The 5,000-nt window shown below is 53.7% G+C and overlaps 6 non-coding genes across 6 annotated transcripts; all 6 read left to right on the top strand.

The window, feature by feature from the left end:
- The first annotated feature begins 596 nt into the window (after nt 1-596).
- Nucleotides 597-715, top strand: LOC142201805 (5S ribosomal RNA). The gene has a single exon (XR_012715694.1). It is a non-coding gene; the product is annotated as a 5S ribosomal RNA (ribosomal RNA).
- A 721-nt stretch (nt 716-1,436) lies between these two features.
- On the top strand, nt 1,437-1,555 carry LOC142201714 (5S ribosomal RNA). Its single transcript, XR_012715619.1, has one exon. It is a non-coding gene; the product is annotated as a 5S ribosomal RNA (ribosomal RNA).
- Nucleotides 1,556-2,276: 721 nt separating this feature from the next.
- Nucleotides 2,277-2,395, top strand: LOC142202015 (5S ribosomal RNA). Its single transcript, XR_012715894.1, has one exon. It is a non-coding gene; the product is annotated as a 5S ribosomal RNA (ribosomal RNA).
- A 721-nt stretch (nt 2,396-3,116) lies between these two features.
- On the top strand, nt 3,117-3,235 carry LOC142201829 (5S ribosomal RNA). Its single transcript, XR_012715718.1, has one exon. It is a non-coding gene; the product is annotated as a 5S ribosomal RNA (ribosomal RNA).
- A 727-nt stretch (nt 3,236-3,962) lies between these two features.
- LOC142202188 (5S ribosomal RNA) lies at nt 3,963-4,081 on the top strand. The gene has a single exon (XR_012716060.1). It is a non-coding gene; the product is annotated as a 5S ribosomal RNA (ribosomal RNA).
- Nucleotides 4,082-4,808: 727 nt separating this feature from the next.
- On the top strand, nt 4,809-4,927 carry LOC142201855 (5S ribosomal RNA). The gene has a single exon (XR_012715742.1). It is a non-coding gene; the product is annotated as a 5S ribosomal RNA (ribosomal RNA).
- The last annotated feature ends 73 nt before the right edge of the window (nt 4,928-5,000 follow it).

Here is a 5,000-nt window from a genome sequence, read left to right as displayed (position 1 = left end):
AAAATCCTAGTATTCTCATTCGTACCGCTATCACTCTTAGCAGCTGCAGCCGCAGCGGGCGTGGTGGCCACCAGCGTTGTGGCTTTTTACTTTTAATAATAGCAGGCTTCATTTCCATAGCATCTGGGCCTCCCGCCGGGCTGGAGGCCATAGCTAGTAACCTGCAGACCAATTTACAGGGCAACACAGGCTGAACATCTTTGAGGGCAACGCGCCCAAGGAAAAGAGAAGCCGACTGAAAAGCAGCTTCGCTTCCAGGCACGGGCAACCATCTCACCTTCTTCCTTAGCCGACTCCTGGACAACGGGCTCCGGCCCAGCTTGCTCTTTCTTTCACCCCCGGGATGGTTTCTTAGCCCTGCGCAGACCCTGCGCCCAGCCCTTTTGAAAGAGGGCGGCTGCGGCCTGTGACTGGTTGCTGAACCACACCTGTGGGTATAAGGGCCGCCCCCAGCCCTTGCACTGCTCCTGCTGGAATATGAAGTTCCCTTAAGACAAGGCAAAAAGTGAAGAAAAAGGCCTAGCGTGGAGTAGTGCAAAGAGCTGCCGGCAGCCAGGCTGCAAAGTAGAAGAGGAGTAAGTGAGAGGCCTGTCTCTGCCTACGGCCACACCACCCTGAACACGCCCGATCTCGTCTGATCTCGGAAGCTAAGCAGGGTTGGGCCTGGTTAGTACTTGGATGGGAGACCGCCTGGGAATACCAGGTGCTGTAGGCTTTTGCTTTTCCTCACTTCCACCAGCAGGGGGTCACTCTCCTCTATGCCATTTTTACATTCACTTTTTACATTGCACACTTGCTTCTTTTACATTCGCTTTCTCTCTTGCACTCTTTAGTCCTTGCAAAATCCTAGTATTCTCATTCGTACCGCTATCACTCTTAGCAGCTGCAGCCGCAGCGGGCGTGGTGGCCACCAGCGTTGTGGCTTTTTACTTTTAATAATAGCAGGCTTCATTTCCATAGCATCTGGGCCTCATGCCGGGCTGGAGGCCATAGCTAGTAACCTGCAGACCAATTTACAGGGCAACACAGGCTGAACATCTTTGAGGGCAACGCGCCCAAGGAAAAGAGAAGCCGACTGAAAAGCAGCTTCGCTTCCAGGCACGGGCAACCATCTCACCTTCTTCCTTAGCCGACTCCTGGACAACGGGCTCCGGCCCAGCTTGCTCTTTCTTTCACCCCCGGGATGGTTTCTTAGCCCTGCGCAGACCCTGCGCCCAGCCCTTTTGAAAGAGGGCGGCTGCGGCCTGTGACTGGTTGCTGAACCACACCTGTGGGTATAAGGACCGCCCCCAGCCCTTGCACTGCTCCTGCTGGAATATGAAGTTCCCTTAAGAGAAGGCAAAAAGTGAAGAAAAAGGCCTAGCGTGGAGTAGTGCAAAGAGCTGCCGGCAGCCAGGCTGCAAAATAGAAGAGGAGTAAGTGAGAGGCCTGTCTCTGCCTACGGCCACACCACCCTGAACACGCCTGATCTCGTCTGATCTCGGAAGCTAAGCAGGGCTGGGCCTGGTTAGTACTTGGATGGGAGACCACCTGGGAATACCAGGTGCTGTAGGCTTTTGCTTTTCCTCACTTCCACCAGCAGGGGGTCACTCTCCTCTATGCCATTTTTACATTCACTTTTTACACTGCACACTTGCTTCTTTTACATTCGCTTTCTCTCTTGCACTCTTTAGTCCTTGCAAAATCCTAGTATTCTCATTCATACCGCTATCACTCTTAGCAGCTGCAGCCGCAGCGGGCATGGTGGCCACCAGCGTTGTGGCTTTTTACTTTTAATAATAGCAGGCTTCATTTCCATAGCATCTGGGCCTCCCGCCGGGCTGGAGGCCATAGCTAGTAACCTGCAGACCAATTTACAGGGCAACACAGGCTGAACATCTTTGCAGGCAACGCGCCCTAAGAAAAGAGAAGCCGACTGAAAAGCAGCTTCGCTTCCAGGCACGGGCAACCATCTCACCTTCTTCCTTAGCCGACTCCTGGACAACGGGCTCCGGCCCAGCTTGCTCTTTCTTTCACCCCCGGGATGGTTTCTTAGCCCTGCGCAGACCCTGCGCCCAGCCCTTTTGAAAGAGGGCGGCTGCGGCCTGTGACTGGTTGCTGAACCACACCTGTGGGTATAAGGGCCGCCCCCAGCCCTTGCACTGCTCCTGCTGGAATATGAAGTTCCCTTAAGAAAAGGCAAAAAGTGAAGAAAAAGGCTTAGCGTGGAGTAGTGCAAAGAGCTGCCGGCAGCCAGGCTGCAAAGTAGAAGAGGAGTAAGTGAGAGGCCTGTCTCTGCCTACGGCCACACCACCCTGAACATACCCGATGTCGTCTGATCTCGGAAGCTAAGCAGGGTCGGGCCTGGTTAGTACTTGGATGGGAGACCGCCTGGGAATACCAGGTGCTGTAGGCTTTTGCTTTTCCTCACTTCCACCAGCAGGGGGTCACTCTCCTCTATGCCATTTTTACATTCACTTTTTACACTGCACACTTGCTTCTTTTACATTCGCTTTCTCTCTTGCACTCTTTAGTCCTTGCAAAATCCTAGTATTCTCATTCGTACCTCTATCACTCTTAGCAGCTGCAGCCGCAGCAGGCGTGGTGGCCACCAGCGTTGTGGCTTTTTACTTTTAATAATAGCAGGCTTCATTTCCATAGCATCTGGGCCTCTCGCCGGGCTGGAGGCCATAGCTAGTAACCTGCAGACCAATTTACAGGGCAACACAGGCTGAACATCTTTGCAGGCAACGCGCCCTAGGAAAAGAGAAGCCGACTGAAAAGCAGCTTCGCTTCCAGGCACGGGCAACCATCTCACCTTCTTCCTTAGCCGACTCCTGGACAACGGGCTCCGGCCCAGCTTGCTCTTTCTTTCACCCCCGGGATGGTTTCTTAGCCCTGCGCAGACCCTGCGCCCAGCCCTTTTGAAAGAGGGCGGCTGCGGCCTGTGACTGGTTGCTGAACCACACCTGTGGGTATAAGGGCCGCCCCCAGCCCTTGCACTGCTCCTGCTGGAATATGAAGTTCTCTTAAGAGAAGGCAAAAAGTGAAGAAAAAGGCTTATCGTGGAGTAGTGCAAAGAGCTGTCGGCAGCCAGGCTGGAAAGTAGAAGAGGAGTAAGTGAGAAGCTTATCTCTGCCTACGGCCACACCACCCTGAACACGCCCGATCTTGTCTGATCTCGGAAGCTAAGCAGGGTCGGGCCTGGTTAGTACTTGGATGGGAGACCGCCTGGGAATACCAGGTGCTGTAGGCTTTTGCTTTTCCTCACTTCCACCAGCAGGGGGTCACTCTCCTCTATGCCATTTTTACATTCACTTTTTACACTGCACACTTGCTTCTTTTACATTCGCTTTCTCTCTTGCACTCTTTAGTCCTTGCAAAATCCTAGTATTCTCATTTGTATCGCTTTCACTCTTAGCAGCTGAAGCCGCGGCCGCAGCGGGCGTGGTGGCCACCAGCTTTGTGGCTTTTTACTTTTAATAATAGCAGGCTTCATTTCCATAGCATCTGGGCCTCCCGCCGGGCTGGAGGCCATAGCTAGTAACCTGCAGACCAATTTACAGGGCAACACAGGCTGAACATCTTTGCAGGCAACGCGCCCTAGGAAAAGAGAAGCCGACTGAAAAGCAGCTTAGCTTCCAGGCACGGGCAACCATCTCACCTTCTTCCTTAGCCGACTCCTGGACAACGGGCTCCGGCCCAGCTTGCTCTTTCTTTCACCCCCGGGATGGTTTCTTAGCCCTGCGTAGACCCTGCGCCCAGCCCTTTTGAAAGAGGGCGGCTGCGGCCTGTGACTGGTTGCTGAACCACACCTGTGGGTATAAGGGCCGCCCCCAGCCCTTGCACTGCTCCTGCTGGAATATGAAGTTCCCTTAAGAGAAGGCAAAAAGTGAAGAAAAAGGCCTAGCGTGGAGTAGTGCAAAAAGCTGCCGGCAGCCAGGCTGCAAAGTAGAAGAGGAGTAAGTGAGAGGCCTGTCTCTGCCTACGGCCACACCACCCTGAACACGCCTGATCTCGACTGGTCTTGGAAGCTAAGCAGGGTCGGGCCTGGTTAGTACTTGGATGGGAGACCGCCTGGGAATACCAGGTGCTGTAAGCTTTTGCTTTGCCTCACTTCCACCAGCAGGGGGTCACTCTCCTCTATGCCATTTTTACATTCACTTTTTACACTGCACACTTGCTTCTTTTACATTCGCTTTCTCTCTTGCACTCTTTAGTCCTTGCAAAATCCTAGTATTCTCATTCGTACCGCTATCACTCTTAGCAGCTGCAGCTGCAGCCGCAGCGGGCGTGGTGGCCACCAGCGTTGTGGCTTTTTACTTTTAATAATAGCAGGCTTAATTTCCATAGCATCTGGGCCTCCCGCCCGGCTGGAGGCCATAGCTAGTAACCTGCAGACCAATTTACAGGGCAACACAGGCTGAACATCTTTGCAGGCAACGCGCCCTAGGAAAAGAGAAGCCGACTGAAAAGTAGCTTCGCTTCCTGGCACGGGCAACCATCTCACCTTCTTCCTTAGCCGACTCCTGGACAACGGGCTCCGGCCCAGCTTGCTCTTTCTTTCACCCCCGGGGTGGTTTCTTAGCCCTGCGTAGACCCTGCGCCCAGCCCTTTTGAAAGAGGGCGGCTGCGGCCTGTGACTGGTTGCTGAACCACACCTGTGGGTATAAGGGCCGCCCCCAGCCCTTGCACTGCTCCTGCTGGAATATGAAGTTCCCTTAAGAGAAGGCAAAAAGTGAAGAAAAAGGCCTAGCGTGGAGTAGTGCAAAGAGCTGCCAGCAGCCAGGCTGCAAAGTAGAAGAGGAGTAAGTGAGAGGCCTGTCTGTGCCTACGGCCACACCACCCTGAACACGCCCGATCTCGTCTGATCTCGTAAGTTAAGCAGGGTCGGGCCTGGTTAGTACTTTGATGGGAGACCGCCTGGGAATACCAGGTGCTGTAGGCTTTTGCTTTTCCTCACTTCCACCAGCAGGGGGTCACTCTCCTCTATGCCATTTTTACATTCACTTTTTACACTG

Source organism: Leptodactylus fuscus, chromosome 4 (genome assembly GCF_031893055.1).
Source record: "Leptodactylus fuscus isolate aLepFus1 chromosome 4, aLepFus1.hap2, whole genome shotgun sequence".
In the NCBI taxonomy this organism is placed as follows: Eukaryota; Metazoa; Chordata; class Amphibia; order Anura; family Leptodactylidae; genus Leptodactylus; species Leptodactylus fuscus.
Note: the sequence above shows the minus strand (reverse complement) of the source record. Positions and strands in the feature narration are given on the sequence as shown.